This window comes from Gobio gobio, assembly GCF_949357685.1.
Source record: "Gobio gobio genome assembly, chromosome: 5".
NCBI lineage: Eukaryota > Metazoa > Chordata > Actinopteri > Cypriniformes > Gobionidae > Gobio > Gobio gobio.
Window position 1 is genome coordinate 23,410,335 of NC_137101.1, and position 25,628 is coordinate 23,435,962.

The 25,628-nt window shown below is 40.9% G+C and overlaps 1 pseudogene across 1 annotated transcript; it reads right to left on the bottom strand.

The window, feature by feature from the left end:
• Positions 1–5,826: 5,826 nt before the first annotated feature.
• On the bottom strand, positions 5,827–24,795 carry LOC307126258 (nuclear pore complex protein Nup107-like; annotated as a pseudogene). The gene is made up of 14 exons: positions 24,789–24,795; positions 19,451–19,530; positions 18,898–18,957; positions 18,670–18,814; positions 18,533–18,581; positions 18,391–18,457; positions 18,182–18,297; positions 17,870–18,059; positions 11,248–11,360; positions 11,056–11,158; positions 10,556–10,611; positions 9,041–9,154; positions 6,062–6,229; positions 5,827–5,934 (listed from the first exon to the last, which is right to left on the bottom strand). The product of its transcript is annotated as a nuclear pore complex protein Nup107-like (transcript).
• Positions 24,796–25,628: the final 833 nt, after the last annotated feature.

Below are 25,628 nucleotides of genomic sequence, written 5' to 3' on the forward strand. Positions count from 1 at the left end.
ATAACAATTGTCATTAATAGCAATGTTAAATAACATACAGCGCACCTTGCGTCTGTTATATTTATTGATTGTATTGAAAATGAAATCAGAGGACCTCAGTATTAATAGTACTGTAGTATTGTGTCTGTGTTTGTTGTTTCTGTGTTCATCACTGTAATGGATTATAAGATACTAAACATAAGATTTCAAAACAGTTTAATCTCAAATCAATATCTCATCCCCATAATTATTTATGTAATGAAAAGCTGTGTAAAAAGCGTACTTTAGTGTACTTTATCCCTTAGAACTTCTTCACTCGTCTTGGCTAAAAGCCACTTGCAACTGTTTTCTTCACTGAAGCTTTGCGTTTAGTGAGCTACTAAAATATTTCAACAAAAATCGATATTTTGTCTTGAACATATTTAATTGTGCTCAGTCAATCTGTGAAGTCGAAGTGAAAAATCCATGTTGGCTGAACAAGTCCTACGTCCGAAAAACTGTATACGCATGCGCAAAATGCGCTTGAAGAAAACCGTTCTTGTGGAGATTTCTAATGCGGAGCGCGGGAGCGGCAGCGCGAGCTGAGCCGAACCAGCAGGTCCTGTCCTGAAGACCGAAACAGACATTCCCAAGAGAATAGAGAAATTCATCTCACAAAGACGTTGGTGAGAATTGAGCACTGAAATTATTCTCCAGAGTTTTGCTTCATGACCCGGTATGAAGTTTAAAAGACATTTTGTAGAATCACGAGTTCATGCATTCATGAGTGTGTTCTCGTTTACTCTAATGGTAGCCAATCGTTTTATTTTCCTCATGTCTTATATGTCTAAAATAATAGGTAAGTAAATTAAGTCATTTGTGTGATATGTGAGCCATGCGACCCGGTGCCGTTAGATTTGGCGTCGGCCTCTTTCAGGGCTTGAGTTATTGCCTTTTAATATCAAACACGTCAAGCTCGTGATTTTCTTATTCGTCCATTCATTCGTCTCATCCTCATTATATAATGAAGAAACTTCTGTTCTGTCATTTGCCAGATGTGATGCAGGGGAACTTGTCATTAATGTTAGTTTTTATTTTTATTTGTAGGTTTTTAGCCTATGCAGTGCCGCGTTTTCTTCAGCACAGCAAGACATCCTGTTATGCAGATGACTTATTAAATGTATTTAGTTTTTCCTTATTAAAAATTTTCACATTTTATCATTGGCCAAAAATATTTTCAAATATCCTGTGTTTGAATTTACTTGTTAATAAAGTAATGTGATAAAATGTCAACCCTGTTATCTTTGTTCTGTATTTTGCTTAATATATTTATGTTTTTAGTCATTTTTGTCTTCTGGGCAGTGAGAAATAAACAATTGTGACTAAAATTTAAAACATTTAATTGGACCAATCTCACAGTTTCACTGTTAAACATTTCTCCAATTCAAAATGTTCTAGTGACCGATCACATCTAAATTTTTTAGTTGGCCAAATTGAATTTCTGTGAATTACATTTTATCAATTCACAGAAATTCAATTTGGCCAACTGAAAAATGTTGATGTGATCGGTCACTAGAAAATTTTAAATTGGAGAGGCCTGACATTTTTTACAGTGTTGGTAAATTATATTTTTCCATTGGCTCAACATATTATTTAATTGAGCCCATGTTAACAGACTGTTGCCACAATGGATAAAATTCAATTCACAGAAATTCAATTTGGCCAATTGAAAAATGTAGATGATCAGTCACTAGAAAATTTTGAATTGGAGAGGCCTTAAATGTTTTACAGTGTATATAGGGCCACGTTTCTATATTTTGCCTGGGGACCCCAAAATCACTAAATCTGCCCCTGTTAGGGAAACTTGTTTGGAAACAGTCCAAATATTATTAAATTTGGTGGCACTAGTGTGAATGTGTGTGTGTTTGCAGCTGCTGGAGCTGCTCGGAATTCTTCTCGCCCAGCAGGGTTTAGCTCACTATTGTGACATCATCGTGGAGATTCCGTTCTGGCATCTGTAAACTGCAGTTCTGACTCTGGTCTGCTGTTGGTGTGTTAGGAGTGCACAGATTGAACGACTTTCAAGACTTTCTTCAATATCCATAATGGCGCTGTTAAGCAGTATATTCAGACAACTGTCTGAGCATTTTGCTCACTTCTTCCGCAGAAGGGAGACGCCTCAGAGAGCACAGCAGTGTGCAGCGCAAGGATTGGCGGCAGTAGAGACACCTCAAGAAGAGTGCGAGGCCTTCAACTTCACTGCCCCTGACAAGAAGTGCAGGAAGAAACACCGCAAGGTACCGGAGAAGTGCCAGCTTGGAGAAAGAAAGGAGGAAACAGAGGTGAAGATGCACGGTCTAGAAAAGTGGATGGAGGGAGGAAGTGAGCTTAGAGAAGCTGGAGAAAAGAAAAGGAAGGGGAGAAAACTGAAGGAGCGGAAGATTACAAAAAAGCCACTTCTTGTGGAGGTCAAGCCTCTACATGCTACGGTGAGATCTTCCATATTAAAGCCGATAGAGGGAGAACCAAGGCTTCCAAGTGTCTCTGGACACCTCACTCTAGCAGCCGCACAGTTCAAACCCCTGCCGCCAGTGACAAAAGCTCAGAGACCAGCTCCAGCACCTGAGGATGTGATATCCCTACCATGTTCTCCGCTTCAAGAGGATCCTCCTAAACTCTTGGCGGTTCCTCCATGTCCAGATGAAGTTGTTTCCCCTCAACGCTCTTCATCACAGAAGCTTCCATTGGCGGTTCCTCCACGCCCCACTCCAGCACCTGATGTACTGTTTTTCTTCAGACGCTCTTCATCTAAAGTGCATCCTCCCAAACGACTTCCTCTGAGCCCCACTCATGCACCGGATGAAGTCGATGCTCTGCAACGTCCTCCCAGCCGGAAGCCTCAGCCGGTCACTTCTTCCCCATTGGAGCCACTTCCAGAACTCATTCTGGTTGACATAGAGGATGAGGAGAAGGAGTAATGCCACAACTACAACTCCTAATGCCACAGATCCCTCTTCACCCTTAACCCGTGTAAATAAAAAAAAGTGTGCTGCAAACTAAAAGTTGAAAGATCCTTGCTTGTGTGATAGCTCGTATCATATCATGTTATGATTTATGTTATAAATATAAAAAACAGGAACTCATTATTGATTTTTTTTACTCCGTATTGGCCCACCCTTACAACAAAGCTGCTTATTTTTTAACTTTTGTTTATTATCAGTAAATGGGTATATTGATACATAATGAAAATTCAGACTATATTGAAGTTTCGGGTCTGGAGCTTGAATGTGATATGTTCAATAGGCCTTTATCACACTTCCTATTTCCGGTAAGTGAAGCAGTGCACCTCTACTTCCGGTCCCATCGCGACTCAATCAAAACGCGGGTGTAACTGCAGCGATCCCGTGCTCTAATACTAATTAATGACATCCTTACCTCAGATTTGACCATTTCCTGACACTAAAAGAATAGAGGAGAGCATGGGTGAGACTGATATGGAGGGATGAAGTTGTATGTTTGTGTGTTGTAGGCCTATGCATTTCCAAACTGCGGATGTTTACGTCTCATATCGTCAGCCTGCTGAAATGTTCCCATTCAAATGTGCATTCTGAATAATAAATACATTTCTAACCTGCCGCAGTCCAGTGATTGTCTTCTCATTAAAAGTGTTTCTCTTACTAATCATATTTCATACCTGTTGTTACATTTTTAAATTAATTTGACTGATAAACACCCTTACGAAAGTTAACCATGGTTTTATTATAGTAAGAATGTAGTAACGTTAACCATGTTGGTTTTTACGTGGATTGACTACCATTTGTATTAGTTTTACTACAAATACCATGATAAACTACAATAACCATGTTTTATTTTATTTGTAATAAAAACCATGGTTCATTTTCATGTAATAAATAGATGAATGAATGCGCGGTAACTGCCTTAAAGAAAGTAAACAATGTTAAGCATTTAATTAATCTTAAACAGTAATACGTTAACAGCGTGACTGAATTTTGGCATAAATGTGTGAATTACATATACTGTAGGCTACAGTGAAATGATTGTCACTGAAAAGTGACAGAACAATGACTAAAATATTAATACAAATCAAAATGTTCATTCAGATCTTATTCGTCAGGTCTCACACACACTTAATCGCGGACACTATTTAGACGTGCACTGACACCGTGTGGTGAAATAATCACGTATGTTTACGACCCTCGGCTTATGTCGGATTAAAAAACTACAAGTTTAACAGAGTTTGAAAAATCCTGTACACAGTAATGATCAGTTTATCTCTTCTCCTGTCTCGGAAAATGTCCGGATTTTTTAAATCATCCTCCAGATGCTTATTTTAATTGTCGTTTGTTCAGCTAGGTGTTAACAGCACATTGAAAACATGCGTAACCGGAAGAATCAGCACACTGCTTCGACGCGCACTTCCGGTATTCAATTCCTCTGTGATAAAGGCCTATGAACTAAAGCAACCGAAGATGTCAATAAGTTAACAAGGTCAACCTTTTGGCTTGACTGTAAAGGTCAATATTGATGGATCAACACTCTCAAAGGCAAAGCATCCAGAGAACTTGCATAATGCATGGCGATGGCATACACGCACGTACCCTACAGTAATAAAAATAGTGCAGAAATTATATGTAGCCATTCGAAAAGGCATCCTGGCCTAAATGGTAACTTACGTCATTATTTTTTCTTTTGTTAGTTACCTTGAAACATTCAAACCGAACTCAAACACATAACGTACATTTTCAGGACTTATAAATGCATTTTCGTATGGAAAAAAAGTTTAAAATGTGAGATATAAACTCACAATTGCAAGAAACAAGACAAAACTGGGAGTTTGTATTCGAATTGTGAGATAGAGATTCGCAATATTTTCGTCTGCGTTGAACTGAACCGTGATTGATCGCTATGTGTGGGTCACTATGCAGCACGATAAACAGCTCACACGCTCGTGTATTGTGGTTTGGGAAACTTACAGAGATGGAGATATGATCTGTGGTGTGTCATTTGAAGGTTTTAGGTCTTCCACCAGAAAAGCTTCCGTTAGATTTGTGGTCTGCGCGAGACTGTCGGTTAAAGTTGACGGATGATGAACTCGCGTCTCCATTGGACAGCTGTGAAAAAACTTTCTAATAATTTGGGTCTCGGCACTGTTTATATTTACTTCACTCTCTGTCACTATATGGTAAGAAAAGCCTAAAAGAAAAGTTACTCAAGTTGTGTCCCGTATTTTCTGTCAGCTGTTTATAATTAAAACTTACGATGGCCGCATCGTAAATGAATCATTTTAACGGTTCTTTTCAATGAAACGGACATAAGCATAGGTCTATGGACATAACAAGGGTTAGCAAACCGGTCTGAATCGGTTCAGTCTGGATGATTCGGACAGTTCACTCACGCACTGAATCGTTTGGAGCGATTTCTTACGAGTCAGTGTATGTTTAAAGAAAAGAAAAAAAACATCGCTGAATTTAAGTAGCCTATAGCGAACAATATATCACTAAAATGCAGTCAAGTTCTTATCTACAATAAATTGAAATCGAAACTCGTAAAATATATATGTATGTATGCATATATATATATGTATGAGTGTGTATAGCGTTATAATTAATTAATATATATGGATTGAAAACATACTAAGTTGTTTCTCTAACTATGAAAATCCTAACCCTGTTACTATAAATATAATTTTTTTAGAGGAAGAAATACTTTAAAAATCAATGTGACTCATAAAAAAATACATCATCTGTAGCTAAACAAGCAACCAATCTTTATTCAAATACAAAATTACGAAGCTCAATTTTCTTCCAAAACAGGACTGAGGACATAAACAGCAGGAGAAAACAGTGTCTAGAGCTGAATCCCATATCCAAGTGGATCCAGGCCTTTATCCAGCAAAAGTAGAGATGATTCTCTCATCTTCAGGAGAAACTTCTGTAGCTCCTCTTTAGAGGAAACCTGACAGAGACAGAAAGTTCAGATCACATCTAATGCATTTACTTTCACCACTTATGGTAATTTAAAAAGAGAAACACTTTTCATGTCTACATTCACAATCATTCTCTAAAAGGTTTAGATGCCACACCTCATATAGTCTGTGTTGGTCAGATGCGATGATGTCAGCCAGACGCAGACTCTCCTGGTGGCGTTCAGTGCGCTGCAGTACGGTTAGCAGAAGGAACGACATCATGGGCAGACACAAACGCCGCAGCAGAGCCATTTGATGAGTGCGACCAGAGTCTTCCTCTGCTTCCTGCAAAAACACACATTCAGCTAATTCTGAACATACTACAATCCAAAAATGATTTTGTTCAATTTAAAATTATTATAAAACAAAATGATATATATTCAATTATTTAAGGTTATAAATAGGGCAGTCACTAATGATTATTTATGGTAATTGAGTAATCTTATTGGGTGATAAAAAATAGACCCAAGCAAAGAACTAAGCCTTTAAAATTAATTAAAATACATATATATTAAAAAGAAGCAGTAATATTAGATTCAAATAAAGTATCAAATGCAAGTTTTTTACAACACTGTTAAATTGCACAATATACATAATATAAACAATCAACTTCTGTACATTATGCATTATAACAAATGCCTGCAGAGAGAGACAGCAGTTGTGCCATGTTGCATTGATTTCATGTGTCATTTTTATTGGCTGGTCAGTAGACACTGCGGTGATCATGCTGAATTTCTGACAGTCACAAAATTGTCGTAGGCTATCTATGGTCTCAAGACTGACAATGGTCGTCCTGAACCTCTCTCATTGTGCGACATAGGACCACCGATTAGGAGACACGATCACAGAAATCGCCACAACGGTTTCACGATGGCAATCTTTTGTCTGGGACAGCTGAAAATCGTGCAGTGTGTCCTGGGCTTTAGACAAACAACATTTAATTCAAATGTTTACTTAATCTTAATCTTTATTTGGCCACTTCTTAACGATAGAAATGCTACAGCCACTGTCATTTCTTGAACAAGAATGAAACTCAGAGCAAGGGTTTAGACTTTTATTTTGAAACTGCGACGAACAGCTCACATATTTAGAAACATATTGATGTATTCTCCCATATTGGCGTAGGATTATAAATGATTTACCTTGCAGATCTGATGAAATGGCAAACATTGCATTCCCAGATGAATGTTATAAGCAACACAAACCTCACAACATATGCAATGACATCAGTTCATATAGAGCAGCATTTACTGTGAACGGAGCTGCTCTGAGATTAGGGGTGTAACGGATCGCAGTTGATCCGTGATCCATACGGATCACGACCCACGGTTCGGCACGCACGTGACCCGCGGATTTATTGTGCTTTTTTTTTTTTTTACTTGTGGATTAATCTGAATTGTTTAGCGATCGCAGACTTAAAGATTGTTTCTCTGCTGATATTGCTTTTTAAGTGATCTCGTTCCTTTAAACTCGATGCTGAGTTTCAGAGAACAGGGCATGTTCATCAGTCAACAGTGGCTAGCGGAGAAGTAGGCCTAGAAGAACTTGAAAAGCCTCCCGCATCAGTCAAATCGCATGTATGGGAGCATTTTGGCTTCCCCGTAAAATATAATGATGACGGAAGAAGGGTGTGGCCAAAACTGTAACATCATGTAGGCACTGTGGCACGAGAAAGCCATATGAAAGTGGCGCATACATCGAGCATGGCACCTGCCGACGCCCGTTTCACGCATACACCGTTTGCAGTGCGTATTTGTTCCGTACCCATGTTAACGGATACAGCTTTCACACTGAACAAGGCTTCAGTCCGTCAGTGCGTCCAGGAGCGCGTAGCCATCAGCTGTGCTGCGATCGTTTACGCACAGAGTCTATTTTTTTATGTGCTGGCGCTGAATTAAAGTGACAGCGCATCCACATTATAACAAACATGTATCGATACGAAAATCTAGTAATTCCACCAAAGATGCATATAATGTAACGTCTACTTGGTTTTAAAGTCAACACACGGCTTTTTGCCTCGAGTAGCCTAAAGCAAGGAAAACGGCCTTTAAGTAAACAAGGAGACATAATGGAGAGCACCTGTCCTTTCTTGGAGGTGGAAAAACAAAGTTCTTTATGACCTGCAGGATTTATTGTAAAAAGATTTAAAAACGAAAGAAAAGCATAAGTTTTAATATAAAATGTTTGTTATTTTAACATAGTCTATTGTCTGTTTTGCAATTTGCATGAGCAACGTAATATATACGTCTAAAGTAGGGATTAGGCTATATAAATACAAAGTAATGAATTCAATAAAACGTTGTTTAAGTATAGTGCGTTTAAACATTATATCTATAAAATAATGTATAGGTCTACAAAGATAATTGCAATGCTGACAAGTTGTAGAGCTCTACTCTCCCTGAGAATGTTGACATCCTAATCTTTAAAATAAAAAAATAAAAATCTCTGGCCCATTTTCACAGTTTTTTAGTCAAATTTGATTTATTCAGATGGTTATTTATTTATTTTATTTTTGTTAACACCATGGTTATCTATTTATTTTATTTTTGTTGTTCCTTGTTAACCTATAAACCATATAGGTTATGTTAACACCAAAAGTTTTCATGTAATAAATGGAACGCAAATAAAAATTGTCTCCTCCCCCTTTTATTCTGATCCGAAAAATGATCCGATCTGTGACTCATGATCCGTAGTGCGATCCGAACCGTGAGTTTTGTGATCCGTTGCACCACTATCTGAGATACATGTAACCTACATGCATGTAAATAAAGCATATTATTATATATAAAACCCGTAGGGTATGCATTAGTGAATTCACAATAGTACAATGCTATAGTGTGGTTTTTAAAAAAAGTTAATACATTGTGCAGCCTTAGAAAATGGTCTAATAATGCAGTTCATGGATTCTCGTCTCTGGAATGCACCACTTCCGGTATTTTGCCGGTTACTCAACACAGTTAAATTCCAATCAAGGATTTTTTTAAATCGAGTACTTGAATTTAATCAAGGAATCGTGACAGTCCTAGTTATAAATGACCTCTGATCTGACAGTTATAATGTTTATCAAAGCTATAAATCAATAGAGAACCTACTCACCTCTCTGACATCCACCATCCATCCTCCATCTACAAACAGCAGAACATTATATATCCTCTCCTTCACATCCTCAGTCAGTGCTCCCAGACGCCCCTGCCAGTTCTCATACTCCATCTGGAGAAAGTGAAAAAGAAAAGCCATTAACGATCAAAGTTAGAAGTGTTCACTACAGAATAGTAGTAAGTAGTGCTGGGCGGTATGACCAAAAATGTATATCACGGTATTTTTTTAAATTATAACGGTTTCGCGATATATGGCGGTATTTTTTTCCCCTATGCATGACAGTGTGTTAACCACATTTTCTACTGATTGAGAGAGTAAATACTGCAGGAGATTGACTAGAATGCCCTATTTTACTGTCATGATGAGTGAATATTGTAGAAGAATTCCACTCTAGAGTTAATACAAAGCCCCACAAAATGATGCTGTGGAGAGACAACAACCAATAAAACACAGACCTGCAACACACTCAGAGTCATATTTACAGACACCTGAATATTAAAAGTTGAGTTGAGGGCACCTTAAGCATTTTAAAAATCTAACCCTATATAACAACAAACTGACAAAACGAGGGAGAAACGCTGATATTTGCAATACATTAAGAGCACTCTCTGAACGAATGACACATCAGTTAAACACAGAAAGAATAAAGCAGTTACTTTTTTGCCCATTCTTCTTTGAATTGTCAGTTTATTTATTAACTTACATCATTCATTGTCTTTTGTGTAGCAGAATAATCCATTGTGTCAGCGCGTTCGTGATAAGACATAGGCTACGGTTGTATCAGTGTAATCAGTGCATACATTTCATTTTAATAAGACGTGATGAAATATGCGCGCATACACGCTTCTGGTTCATGTCTAGAGCACTAGATTATTAAACACGCTTGCTCCGGTCTATATCAGTGCTATACGATCCATGTGGTGGCGTTGTTAAACCCATCGTGGCGCTCCGCGCAGAAACCGCTCTCTCTCGCGCGCCGCGTGTAGTTTGAATTCTCCACTGTAGTCTAATCAAGGGATGAATCTGAAATCACCCCCTATAACCTCAAATAGAACATTATTTGGAGGGGACAGCGCTTTAGTGGTGTCTGAAACCCTAGTGGACGTTATTGAGTGCACTCATTCTATCCCATTGCACCGCAATAACGAGTGTACAGCCGATGTATACACAACGCTGTCCGACTTTACGCACGTTTTCATTCACTCCTTCAAATAAAGTGATAACGTAGGGAATAGTGAATGAGAGTATAGGATTCAGCCATAGACTGTGCTGTAATGCGATCTCAACTGTGCTCTGACTGCCCTTACTACAGTGCATCAATGAAATGCGTCCCCTCTCAAACAATGACGCACTGCGCGCGTTCCGAACGTTGTTTAAGCGACATATACCGGTATTGCGGTATCATCAAAATTCATATCATAAAAAAAATAAATACCGGTATTCGGTATGAACCGGTATACCACCCAGCACTAGTAGTAAGCAGTGTGTGGATATCCTGTTCTGACCTTGTACTGCAGTTTTATGCCTGTTTTGCCCTCCAGGGCATCGCGACAGTGACGTGACAGAAACTATGAATAAAGCCATTTCAATTATAGAAGTATAAACATGTATTTTATGGAAAATAAGTCGCACCTAAATATAAGTTGCATAGGGTCAAAACGGTATTGTTGAGAGAGAAAACGCAGATAAGTCTTATTACCGTAGATTCAGAAATTATGTAAAATACCTTTTAACATAGTAAATAAAATAAAATGAATAATTTACAAACATTATAAACATGTATTTTAGTTCCCACAACAAATACTTCAAATGTAATGGTATTAAGAACAGAACAAATATTTAAAATATAAATATAAAATAAGGATAAATTATAGTGGTTTAATTCTAAACAATACATTTTATAAACGAAAATCAATTCTAAAATCAAAATATAAAATCAATTACAGAATATAAAAGTATCAATTACAACTCAATTACATCTTAATACAATAATTTAGCTGTAAAAGTCTCACCTAAGAACTTCCTCATGATGGCATTGCTCTGTTTAAGGGCTTCAGCTCGCTGGGCGGGATCAAACACCAGCCAGTCAATGACATCAATCTTCTGCTGATCCTCCTGTGTGAACAGATGAAGAGTTTTCAGTTTATTCTATTGGTAATTAGTTATAGTTTTATAAATTAAAACAGTTAACAGTTCATTTGTACCACTGTAGTTGCTGTATCCAGGGCAGGGGTCAGGTCATGGTGGGCAAACTCATCTGTGTCTCTCTCTCTGATGGTCTCAACTACAGTTTTTGTTATCGATGGCACTTCCAAACCTAAACACCACAAAGCATAAACATAATTTATAATAAGCATGTAATACCAAAGTAATGTACAGTGAAGACCCCAATATACTTCAAGCTAAATCAATGAACGAACAAACTGGTATGACGTCATTTTGAACAAAATCGGACCAAAACAAAGTTCATTTAGAGGTCATTTTGGGAGTTCAAAACAGTTGAAATTCCAAAGCGAAATTTCTAGAAAAGTTAGCTCCGGCTGGCAAACACCAAACTACCATTGGTTCATTGCGATGATGCAATTGGTAGATGGGCTCATGAGCTTTGACATGGAAATCTTCTCTGGATCTGAAGGAACTGAAACCTTTTTCATGTTTAAAACTGAAAAGCTGTTTTGTTCAAATTGTGTTCTCCAAAGAGTTTTTTCACGAGAGCACCAGGACGCATACAATATGAAGCGAGAGCAGATGTTGTTGTGTGAACATGCGTTGGAGATTAATATTTTATAAATAAAGTGGTCAATTATGTTTTTTTTAGCGCAAAAAGCACTCGCGTCACTTCATACAATTGAGGTTAAACCACTGGAGTCACATGGATTACTTTAATGATATTTTACTAGCTTTCTGGCAGTGTTAATTTTGACAGCAAATTTTGATTTCGTTTTAGTCCGTTTTTTGACTAAAATGCCATTTAGTTCCCTTTCGAGGGAACTCGCACTGCATCGGAACGACGAATTTGGGGATGCTCCCTAAGCATCCGCGAATCTGAAGTCAGAATGACAACTAGGCCAATCCGATTGGCGTGCGTGATGACGTAACTGTGACGGCATACCCGGAAGTATAAAAGGGGAGCCGGCGCATAATGTCGGCAGTTATTGCTCTTCAGCATAGCGCTCTCTGTTGAAAACAATTGTCTGTCTATTTACTGTTGTTCTGTCAGAGTGAAAGCAAAAGTGTGTGAATGATGGAAAAGTAAGAGAGTTTAAGCAGTGTGTGCATCCGTGTCCCCGTTACATGTCGGGCTCGGATGCACACCTGCTGTGTGTGCCGTGTCTGGGTGTTCAGCATGCTCGGGCGGCTCTCGAGGGAGCCGCTTGCGAGCATTATGAGAAGCTGACACTCAGGCTGCTCCGCTCTCGGCTGGCCGTGTTCGATGAGGCTGGCCAGCCTCGTGAGCCCCGTGGATCGGTCGAGGCGGTGCGGCGAGGACGGTCACGGATGGACTGTTAGCAGGACTTGGGACTGCTGAGGCATCTTCCTAGTCTTTGTCTGACAGTTCAGATGTTCTCCTTCCCCGTGTGGAAGCCCGCGCTGCGGCTTCTTCCCCCGGGGCGGAGGACCCGATGCTTGAGCGGTCTGATTCTGAGGAATTAGACGTGCTCAGCATCGAGGCAGTCGAAGTTATAAGCACTTCTTATATATGCAAGATTCAATCTCGCGATTGCCAAGGCAGCACGCAGGTTATGGGTCTGCAATTAAAGTGAACACACACGATCGGTGTGCATGGGATACTGGTTGGCTTAACGGCTTGAGCCACGTTGCTGAGGCAACGTGTGGGTTTCGAGTCCTTATAGTACGATAAAACAGTATCATCGGATGATTATGGCTGCATTTAAGTCTGAGGATTTAAATGAAATATGATCTGACTCTGAGGAGTTAGATATTTAGCCTGTCATCCAGACCATGTTTCACCGTATTGTGTGATACTGTTTGGCTTTTTTCTCGAGAGGTGAAAGCCAATTGTATTATGACGGCTTGAACCACGTGAACCACCAATTGCTGAGGCAACGCAGGGTTTTATGAGTCCGTATAAATACAAATAAAACAGTGTCGTCTGATGATTACGGCTACATTTAATTCTGAGGAATTAAATAAAATATAATCTGACTTTGAGGAGTTAGATATTCAGCCTATCGTTCAGACTATGTTTCACCTTATTGTGGCTGCATTTAATTCTGAGGAATTAAATTAAAATATTATCTGACTTTGAGGAGTTAGATGTATTTTTTATTCAGCCTGTCATTCAGATCAGGTTGCACGGGTTTGGTGATTATGATGGCATTTAATTCCGAGGAATTGAGTGTCATGTTATCCGACTTTGATAAGTTGGATACTTTAATTCTGTCACCCAAGCGTGTTTAACTTGTGAACTGGATATTCATCTAAGATGGAGCCCTCCTGAAGTTGATGTCGTTCTCGCCGCCTTGTGGCCTGCGGGACACATCAGTTTCAGGCAATTGCTAATCGCAGTGTCCGCCCTAGTGTTGCGGCCCTGTCGAGCTGCTCCCTTAGATGAGGCCCCTGCTGGCCAGCCCCCTCTCCCGGGTAGGAGCGATCGAGGTCACCTCCCCTGTGTAGTTTTCAGGAATCGATGCTGTGCTCCCGCCGCCTAGTACGCTTCGGGCCACATTGTTTCCCTGTGCACGCGCTGCACCAGCCGCCTCTAGCAAGACTTGTGGCGGTCCAGCAAATGCGTACGCACACCGAAAATCTTCCTCGATTTCGCCCTGCCGGTTAGCCGCTTCAGGGGTCGGGGAGGAGGCTCGGTTGACACCCGAGGCCGGCCTCAAGAGGCTGGTTCCCTTAGCAGATTATCTCGGCGCATGGTTATGCCTCCGAATATATCAGCTTGGGGCCTGCGACTGTAGAAAAGGGGATACAGACTGCAGTCCGGTTACCTTCCCCCGAAGTTCAGTGGGGTGGTCTGGACGGCAGTAGTCCCTGGGCAGGTTCGGGTAAGGGAACAGGAAGTTCACTCCCTGTCGGTAGGGAGTCCACAGAATGTGCTCCTCCGCCAGACAGGGAGTCCGGGTTCTACAGCCGGTACTTCATAGTTCCTAAGAAGGATGGCGAGTTGCGTCCAACTTTAGACCTGAGGTACTTGAATCGTTCTCTGAGGAGATTCAGATTCAAGATGCTTAGCAATTCCTCCATTGTGATTCAGATCCAGTCTGAGGACTGGTCTGTCACGATGGGTCTGAAGAGGACGCATACTTCCCTGTATCCATCCTTCTGTGTCACAGGAAGTTCCTGAGGTTCGCTTTTGGGGGCAAAGCGTACCAATATCGGGTTCTTCCAGGCGGCCTAGCCCTTTGAGACTCTACACGCAGTAGCGTGTTTACGCCTTCTCAGAGAACTGTATTCCTGGGAGTCGTATGTGATTCTCTATGTTGTGGGCACAATTGTCTCCCGCACATATCGAGTCCATACGGGCGGTGGTCTCTAAAATGAAGCTAGGCCACAGCATCACTGTGAAGCAGTTTAAGGACGGCTGGGGCTCATTGCGGCTGCGTCCAACAGAATATCTCTTGGCCTGCTGCATGAGACCCATACAGTGGTGGCTGGGAATCAAGGGGTTTTTCTCGAGGGGAAAACCATTCTGTATGATCAGGGTAACGCGCAGATGCCTTCGTTCCCTAGTCATATGTTAGAAACCTTGGTTTCTGTCACAAGGGCCAGTGTTGGGAGCGTCCTGTTGCCGGAAATCCGTTTCAACAGATGCCTCCCTCACTGGCTGGGACGTGGTCATGGCGGCCGCTTTGCGAGAGGTCTGTGGGAGACCCGGCATTTCTCCTGGCACATCTACTGCCTGGAAATGCTGGCGGTCTACAAAGCTCTGAGGAGCTTTTTCCCAGACCTCCGCGGCCACCATGTCCTGATACGGAAGTAAACCAGGTGGCTTTCCTTGAGGGGAAATCCATTCTGTATGATCAGGGTAACACGCAGTGGCCTTCGTTCCCTAGTCATATGGAAGAAACCTTGGTTTCTGTCCCAGGTGCCAGTATTGGGAGCGTCCTGTTGCCGGAAATCCGTTTCAACAGACGCCCCCCTCAATGGTTCGGGCACGGCATCAGGGGGGTTTGAGGTCGCACCCTCTATGCAGACTGGCGCATCACATCCTCCTGTGGTCCCAAGGGAAACTGTTGTCCATCAGGGCAATGTATGTACCGGGCGTCCAAAATCAGGGAGCAGACATCCTGTCGAGGCAGGGGCTGAGGCCCGGGGAGTGGTGACTCTACACAGAGGTGGTGGAGGCCATATGCGAGAGGTTCGGCCCAGTGGAAGTGGATCTGTTTGCGTCTCGAGAGACGTCCCACTGTCCACTGTGGTTTTCCCTCACGCATCCAGCCCCGCTGGGGTTGGATGCCATGGTTCAGACGTGGCCGAGGCTGCGTCTGTACGCATTTCCCCTGATTGCTCTGCTCCCGGGAGTCCTGGAGAGGGTCCGGCGACAGGGGGTCAGCCCACTTCTGGTAGCACCCCGTTGGCCGACTCGAGTTTGGTTCTCGGATATCATAGCTCTTCTAGCAGGTCAGCCGTGGGAGATTCCTCTGAGGAGGGATCTCCAATCTCAGGCGGCGGGTACGATATTTTACCCCCGCCCGGAGATTTGGAACCTGTGGGTCTGGCCCCTGAGGGGACCAGGTAACTAGAGGCTGGCCTATCGGCAGAGGGGATAGAGACCTTACTCAGTTCCAGGGCTCCGTCTACGAGGAGACTGTACAGCCTCAAGTGGAATGTATTTTCCACTTGGTGCAGGGAGCGTGAGGTGGACCCAGTTAACTGCCCAGTGGCTTCAGTGCTGGAGTTCCTCCAAGATCGCTTCTCTGTGGGTCTAACCCCGTCCACACTCAAGGTGTACGTGGCTGCCATTGCGGCTTTCCACACTCCTATGGGTGATGGGCCTTTGGGTAGGCACCAGCTGGTTGTACAGTTCCTCCATGGGGCTCGGAGGATGAGGCCTGCGGCTCGTTCCAGAGTCCCAACCTGGGATCTGGCAGTGGAACTCGAAGGATTGGCTGAGGCCCCCTTCGAGCCGCTAGAGTCAGCGGACCCAAAGAACCTGACCCTTAAGATGGTCTTTCTCTTAGCCATCACTTCTCTGAGGAGAGTGGGGGACCTTCAGGCCTTGGCGCTTACGCCAACTTGCCTGGAGTTTGCCCCTGGCGGAGTAAAGGCCATCTTACATCCTAGGGCGGGCTACGTGCCCAAGGTGCCATCTAGTGTGGTCAGGCCTTTGGTTCTTCAGGCATTTCATCCTCCGCCTCATGCGACGGCGGAAGAAGGGAGACTTCACCTGCTCTGCCAGTCAGAGCCCTTAAAATATCTGGAGAAGTCTGCACAGTGGAGGAAATCTGAGCAGCTATTAGGGTGCTATGGTTCACCTAAGAAAGGGCTGCCTGCGTCAACCCAGACAATCAGTAACTGGATTGTCCAGGCAATAGCCACGGCCTATCAGGTGCGCAATCTGCCTTCACCGATGGCCGTGAGGGCGCATTCCACCAGGGGCATGGTTTCTCCTTTCTGGGGTCCCTTTGCAGGACATCTGCGAGGCGGCCGGGTGGGCTACCCCACACACCTTTATAAGGTTTTATAGTTTGCACCTCCCTGCGACGCCTGGCGCTAGGGTGCTCCAGTCCTAGTTGTGCCCGGTCTCCGGCTTCACACTAGGGCAGGCGCTACCCTCGGTGTGGCCTAGTGGGTACTCATTCCCCAAATTCGTCGTTCCGATGCAGTGCGAGTTCCCTCTAAAGGGAACTGCTCAGGTTATGTATATAACCCTTGTTCCCTGAGATAGGGAACGAGCACTGCATCTCGTCGCCACACCTCGGCACGACTGGAGCGCATGCTTCAGAGCAATTACTGCTGACATTATGCGCCAACTCCCCTTTTATACTTCCGGGTATGCCATCACAGTTACGTCATCACGCACGCCAATCGGATTGGCCTAGTTGTCATTCTGACTTCAGATTCGCTGATGCTTAGGGAGCATCCCCAAATTCGTCGTTCCGATGCAGTGCTCGTTCCCTATCTCAGGGAACAAGGGTTATGTACATAACCCGAGCACGATTTTATTCAACTAAATCTACATTAGATTTGCCTAAAATGAAAATGTCAATAGATTATCGTCATTGACAAAAACTTTCAAAAAACTGGTTCATTTAGTTATCATCTCATTTTCGTCTGTGAAAAAAATGCAACTACCACTTCCAAGCCTCAGCAGTGTTCATTTCCTTGACATTCACTGTCAATGGCAGGACAGAGAGCTCCCAGATATCATTAAAATTATCTTCATTTGTGTTCTGAAGATGAACAAATGTCTTAAGGATTTGTAACGACATGAGGGTGAGTAATTAATGACAGAATTATCATTTTTGAGTGAACTAAAAAAGTAATCTTTAAAGTGCTATATAAATAAATGTGACTTGACTTTACTTGACGGCCGAATTGCAGAGCTCGTGCAAACATCCACATCGCTATGATCAGAATCAGATGCGTACTTAACAGCTGTTTTCTCACTGCTGTCACTTTTGTTTTGTGTTTATTTTGTTAGAGGAAAGCGTTCAGCACATATTTGCATATTCATCTAAACAGCTCTCTCAGCAGCGTCAGGATGTTTTCTAACAGTATACTGCTGCAAACTTCTTTTTACCCCTAAACAAAGAACGAAAAACTTTTTCACGCTGTGAGTACATCAGGGCCTCGAGTCTGTCATTATCGCAAAATAAACCCCTTTCGCCATAATGCAAGACTCTTTGACCTCACCTGCTTGAGTTGCCAGGTCCAGACAGTGTTTGCGGTGCTCAGTCTCAGTGACTTCCTCCAGGAACTGAGCATATTGTGACACGGCCATGTCAGAAGGAAGATGACTGACGTAGAACGCAATGAGATCCACCTGCTTCTCCTTCACTAACAGAGAGATGTAGGCCTTCAGGATATCTACACACACCTCCTCCTGACAAAGACAGATCAAACCAATCAATGAGTTTCAAACATTTGTTTGTTTTTCTCTATACAATAATTAGCTAGACACATGAAGAGCAATACAATCTAAAACATACACGTATGTGTACGTACCTTGAGCTGCATGCCCAAGCTGCGATAAAACAGCACTAAATGTGACATGAAACGAAACAGATGAGCTGGAAAAGATGTACTTCTTCCCAACCAATCACTGAGCTCCTCCAGAAGACCTTTCAACACGAGTTCAGTGGACATTAAATGCTTTATTTTTTCCTTTGAAAAAGAAAAACTAAGATCCCTCAAAATATGTTCTCAAAGCATACCATCAAGATCCCCAAGAATGACAAACTTCTGAATCACATGGTAATGCTCCTTGGTTGCATCCAGAACCCAAAACATTTGTGCAAGATCAGAAAAGAGACATTTCAATCTGTTTAGTCTGTTACCTCATTTATTCATCCTCACTCTGGATTCTGTTGCTTGAAGCTCTTCAAAGAGTTTCTCCAAAGTCCAACTGAAAAAGGAATAGAATCAATCATTTGATTTCGTGGAGAAGCACATTAATTAATATGATGTACATGAGAATGTGTTTAAAGTCGTACTTGGTCTCCAGGAACTCTCTGGGCAACTCCTCCAGCTCCTCACTGCCCAGACCAGAAGAACAGATCTCCTGCTCTACCAGAGTGTCCACCATCACTCGGAAATAAGCCCAGACTGTATCTCCCACGACACACACACGGGTAACAGCTGCAGGACATAAGGACATATTCAAATAATGACTAAAATCAAGAGGAAAGAAATAGTGTAAGAATGGACGGACGGTTTTTGACCTGTTTGAGGTTTCCACTCAGTGCGGCATAGATGGCTCGTTCATATCTGTTGAACTGCTCCTGAAACAGCAAAACAAAGTAGAATCTAAATCAGAACAACAAACAAAATGACTGAGACATTCACAGACATTTCATTTAATTTTCCATTTTAATTTCCTGAGACTTTTATCCTGACAGAGCAAAGGTCTTCAAACTTTTTAATGCTAAGAACTAAATACAATGTTTCCCTTATAAGGCAGCTACTGTATGTATTTTCAAATATAAAAATCTATTTATACTGTGTGAGAAAATTTGTAAGAGTGCAATGATAAAAGACAACACATTTTTTACACAAAATTATTTAATGTCATTTTGATTAAATTCAAATACATTTGTACAGCCCTTTAAAATAAATAGTTTCAAAACAGTTTTGAAGTGTTGAAAATATTTCATAAAAATATCTTAAATGACTACGTTAACGTTAAAAATACATTTGCTACATTTATTCGTTTCTCAAATTCCCTACTGAACCTCTAGCACCCCGTTGTAAACCACTGATCTACAGTTTCCTCACCTCCTCTGCCATTCTCCAACAGCAAACCTTCCATACACTCCGATGAGGATTCCCCTCCACTGGCTGAAGCTCTCCACCTCCTACACACACACACACACACACACACACACATCAACAGTGTTCACATCACCTGACCAATAAATGTCCAAGTCTCGATTGTGATCACTGGATTAAAATTTGTTTTTTAAGAGAATGCATTCCTGAGAATTGCATACTACTGAATCATACTGTTGTGAACTTCAGTTGTTTCTTGAAGTATGGAGACCAGGAGACGTCGGGATCAAACAGAAGTAATTCTTTTAATGAGAACTCTCTGTGCTGCAGGTCGCCCGAAAACAGTCTGATTTTAACAGTACAAAACAAGGCAATTTATCTATATGTTAGGGGGAGTGGTTATACAGCAGAGGAGGAGACATTCAAACAAAGGAATGCATATGTTGTGTAGATAAAGGACACACCCTACATAACTGTGTCCCTCGTCCAGATTCAATCAGCATAACAGTGCCATTCAACTGCATAGATGCTAATTCAATCACTCAGGCAGTATTGCTCTAAACTTGTCATGCTAAATAGTCAGGAAATTGCATAGAGACAAAAGACTTAATGTCTCAACCACTTACACAGCCTGAAATAATCTCCTTAGAATTTCCTCAAGTTTACTTCAAAATGTAAAACACAAATATAGATAGTGTTTTCAGTTATATTCTATTACATTTGAACCTAGATATAACAATGTATACATTTGTAATTCAACATTCCCCCCTTTGGGAGTTCTAATAACTCCCACATAATACAAATTTAAACCTTCATCAGTCCATTCTATAGCTTATGTTTTTTTAGCATAAGCCCCATCGCCTAGTCTACAAATTTAAAACTGAAATCACTACATTAGGAAACAAAGATGAAATTCTCAAGGTGAACGCATATCTTGAGGCTAAAGGTTTGGTGTGATTTTGGAGTCAGAACTGAGTTTCAGTAGTCATGTCAAAGCAATAACTAAATCAGCTTACTATCATCTGAAAAATATTGCAAGAATTAGAAGCTTTATTTCCAGGCAAGACTTAGAGAAACTCGTTCATGCTTTTATCACCAGTAGGGTGGACTATTGTAATGGTCTTCTCACTGGCCTTCCCAAAAAGACCATTAGAAAGCTACAGCTCATACAGAACGCTGCTGCCAGGATCCTGACCAGAACCAGAAAATATGACCATATCACACCAGTCCTCAGGTCTTTACACTGGCTTCCAGTTACATTTAGGATCGATTTTAAAGTACTATTACTTGTATATAAATCACTAAATGACCTAGGACCTCAATACATTGCAGATATGCTGATTAAATACAAACCCAACAGATCACTCAGATCATCAGGATCAAGTCAATTAGAAATACCAAGGGTTCACTCAAAGCAAGGAGTCTACGTTTAGCTATTATGCCAGCCGTAGCTGGAACCAGCTTCCTGAACAGATCAGATGTGCTCCAACAGTAGCCACTTTCAAATCCAGACTCAAAACACATCTGTTCAGCTGTGCATTTACTGAATGAGCTATGCCACTGTACGTCCGACTGATTGCACCTTATCTTATGCATTTACTCAATGAGCTCTGTGCTTTGTCCGAACTGCTTGCACTTTAATTATGTTTCATTTTAACCCTGTTTTATTTTTAGTTTTTAATTATACTTTTATTTTTAATTATTTTTTATTTTGTTAAGGCTGTCTGGGTGGAAGAGGTTGAGAGACGGGGGAGCGTAAACCTGACTCTCCATTTTCTTCCACCCCAGATAGGGGATTTCATCTTTATTTTTATTTCCTTTTAATTTCCTTTTAATTCCTATTATAACTATTATACTATATATATTTTTATTTTATTCACTTATAACTATTTTAACTTCATTTCTGTGTAAAGCACTTTGAAATGCCACTGTGTATGAAATGTGCTATACAAATAAACTTGCCTTGCCTTGCCTTGCCTTGCCTTGCCTAGTCATGTAACTTGGAAAAAGTTACAGGCACATTTCACTTGCTCTGTGTTGATTGTCTGTAGTGACGAATGACATGCTGCCACAGGAACAAACATGCCACTAGGGTCCGTGAAGTTCATTACGGGCAATATTCTTTTGTGGTTGGATCAGTCCTTGTGAGTTCTTTGTTGACCTTACAGGTTTCCGAACCATGAAGAATTATCTTCAGTCATCTGATGTAATTTTGCTGAAAGATCAAGAATGTCTTGTTGGATTTTGTTCAAGAGTCCTTGACCACCATGTTTGTGCATAAGTGAGTCCTTGAATGCAGCCATCTTCTTTGTTGGTGGTAGGAGAGCAATCAGGGTGCACCTGCCATTGAATTGGCTGAGCAGGATGTTATATACAGACGTTCCTCCCATCATGTGCCACCCATGGGATTCCTGCTCCTACTGAAGGCAGGTGTGGCATGCAAACGTTCTTTCCAGCAAACAAGGTGTTTCTTGACATATTCATCAGCTCTGAGAATATGTTGTTTCTGGAGTCTACACTTTGTGCGATGTCGCAAGGCAATCTTGTAGCAAGGCAATCTTGATCATGTTGATGGAAGACTGAAATTCCCGTAGATCATTTTCTGCGTTGTGTATTTTTTTCTTTTCTTCTTCTTGACAGTTGACTCAGTAGTGGGTCTCGTTGTCCTTCAGAGGTTGTGGCTTCATACGCAGGTGAGGATCGGTGCGTATGAATCTGGGGACAGCCCTCAATAGGTATCTGCACAAAGAAAAAACAAAAGACAACAGAGCAGTATTTGTTCTAAAAGACAGCAAACATCAGGGTTGTCTCTTTGTTCAATCGGAGTCTGCTATTGTTGTTCCTTTTTTCCCTATTTGTTAATTCCTGTGACACCTAAAGAAACAGTGAGGTAAGGATGGACTAGTGGATGGGAATGCCTACAAGGGAATCTTCGCCGCAGGTTTGGCCCCCGAATGCCTGTTGCATTCAGTTCTTTCCTGGGCTCCTCACTGATTCGTGTCCTACCCTATCCCTGTTGGTGGGGGAACAACTTTATAGTGTGACACATGACTCCAGGTTTTTCTTCCCTGACACAAAACTGCAGCTGCTGTAATGTTACCTTCAATCACTTGAGCTGAACCCTCAACAAACAACTCCAATTCTGCATTCTCAATGGGAGTTTCTGCTATTTCATTCGTAGTTGCGTTTGTAACCGTAACACAATCATGAGTCATTTCATCCTCTAACAAAACTTCAGTCATTGCAGACGTACATGAGGATGGGTTTGTGACTGGTGCACTCTGTAAAACAATGTTCGGGGCTGTGACGCTAAATTTAACTGAATCAACAGGCACATCAGATACTGATTGAATGGCTACATCTGTTTCAAAGAAAGCTTGCAAGTCAGGATTAGCGTTATCAGTCTGACTAACTTCATTCACATCAGTTTTCTCTTCAGCTTTGTTGAGGTTCAATTTCTTAGTCAAAGAAGCTACTCTAGCACAGAGTTCTTCGTTCTGTTTCTCTAGCTCTGAGATCTGCTGAGACTGTTGTCTAGCTAGCGCTAAACCAAATTCTCTGTGACAACAAATAATGCCTTTCACATTGTTCTTGCGAATACATGCTCCTAAAACTTTTTTACATTCATCAATCGACCAATTCTTGTCCGGATGGATCTCATATTTCTGAGTTAGTTTTTGTCTAACTTTCTCGGTGACAATTAAATTAATCTGCACTCCTAACTGTGATATGAAATCGCTGTCTGTCCACAGAGGAGCTGCGAGACCACCTTTTTCAGTTGTGGGGGTCAGTCTAGCATTCTTTCTAAACATTTTTGAATTTCTTTGTTACCACACACCCAAACACTCACTTCTCTGATCATTTCTTTGTTAACACAGCTCAACTATTGTTAACTTTCTTTGACAAAAACAGAGGACAAACACAAATATTAACTAAATGTTAATCTTCCCTGCTTGAAACAGAGGATGACGCATCTCTAAAAACAAACTTTTTTTTTTTTTTTTAGACGGTAACACAAATATTAGCTATGCTAATCTTCCCTATTTAAAACAGAACAATTATTAGTTTGTGAGGCTAATAACTTCCCTATTTGAAAAACAGAGGATAACTCATCCCTAAAAAACCAACTTCTTTAGAGGGTAACACAAATATTATCTAAATGCTAATCTTCCCTATTTAAAACAGAACAATTATTAGGTTGTGAGGCTAATAACTTCCCTATTTGACAAACAGAGGATAACTCATCCCTAAAAAACTTTTTTAGAGGGTAACACAAATATTAGCTAAATGCTAATCTTCCCTATTTCAAACAGAATTAGAGGGTAACACAAAACACAAATATTAGCTAAATGCTAATCTTCCCTATTTCAAACAGAACAATTATTAGTTTGTGAGGCTAATCTTTTCTGTTTGATAACAGAGGATAACTTAGTTAACCAAACCCTACAGCCGTCCGTTAACTCTTCCCTGGCAGCCAGAGGATAAACAAATTTGTACTGGTCTTTTAAGGTTCTTTTGGATAGAGCAGCACTCACCACAACCCTTGGTTGAAAGATTCAGTCTGGAAAATCTTTGTTCAGCTGGAAGTTTCGCTCTGGATTTCAGTCTGGAACGTAGGCAGATCTTTATCTTTGAGCTTGAAGTTTCAATCTGGATTTTAGGTGAGGAAGCTGGAAACTATATCCGGGTCACAAGGCACCATCTGTTGTGAACTTCAGTTGTTTCTTGAAGTATGGAGACCAGGAGACGTCGGGATCAAACAGAAGTAATTCTTTTAATGAGAACTCTCTGTGCTGCACAGTCTGATTTTAACAGTACAAAACAAGGCAATTTATCTATATGTTAGGGGGAGTGGTTATACAGCAGAGGAGGAGACATTCAAACAAAGGAATGCATATGTTGTGTAGATAAAGGACACACCCTACATAACTGTGTCCCTCGTCCAGATTCAATCAGCATAACAGTGCCATTCAACTGCATAGATGCTAATTCAATCACTCAGGCAGTATTGCTCTAAACTTGTCATGCTAAATAGTCAGGAAATTGCATAGAGACAAAAGACTTAATGTCTCAACCACTTACACAGCCTGAAATAATCTCCTTAGAATTTCCTCAAGTTTACTTCAAAATGTAAAACACAAATATAGATAGTGTTTTCAGTTATATTCTATTACATTTGAACCTAGATATAACAATGTATACATTTGTAATTCAACAATACGACTGTTATAACATGAATGGACACATATAATCATATTTGAAACAATTAATCAAAAGGAAATTCTTTCATCATTTACTCACACTCATGTCTTTCCGAACCCATATGAACATCCTTGGTTCTCACGTGTCATGCAAGCGCATTTAAGTTTTAATTTACCATATTTGATGTGGTCTATGTATGTGCATCGATCAATGTTTATATGTGAATAAAAGCCTAAATTGAATCTGTTTATTAAAAAGACTGTTTACTGGAATACTTAATTATCATTGGCCAGTCCTGACATTTTACGGTGTGTTATTCCCCGATAACAATTGTCATTAATAGCAATGTTAAATAACATACAGCGCACCTTGCGTCTGTTATATTTATTGATTGTATTGAAAATGAAATCAGAGGACCTCAGTATTAATAGTACTGTAGTATTGTGTCTGTGTTTGTTGTTTCTGTGTTCATCACTGTAATGGATTATAAGATACTAAACATAAGATTTCAAAACAGTTTAATCTCAAATCAATATCTCATCCCCACAATTATTTATGTAATGAAAAGCTGTGTAAAAAGCGTACTTTAGTGTACTTTATCCCTTAGAAATTCTTCACTCGTCTTGGCTAAAAGCCACTTGCAACTGTTTTCTTCACTGAAGCTTTGCGTTTAGTGAGCTACTAAAATATTTCAACAAAAATCGATATTTTGTCTCCAATTATTTGCTTATGTGGGAAGTAGCCATATAATAAGCAGGATAATGTATATCCAGCCTGTTGTTATTGCAAAAAACCCTTCAGGGTGATATAAGACCTGTCCACTTCATGTCAGGACAGGGTCCTGATGATGATCACCCTGTCTAGGTTTATTATGCAATTACAACAGGCTGGATGTACACTGTAAAAAAAAAATTGGGGGAAGAATTGTGAAAATTGATCATTACATATTGGCCCAATAAATGACTTCCAAATAATTATCCCA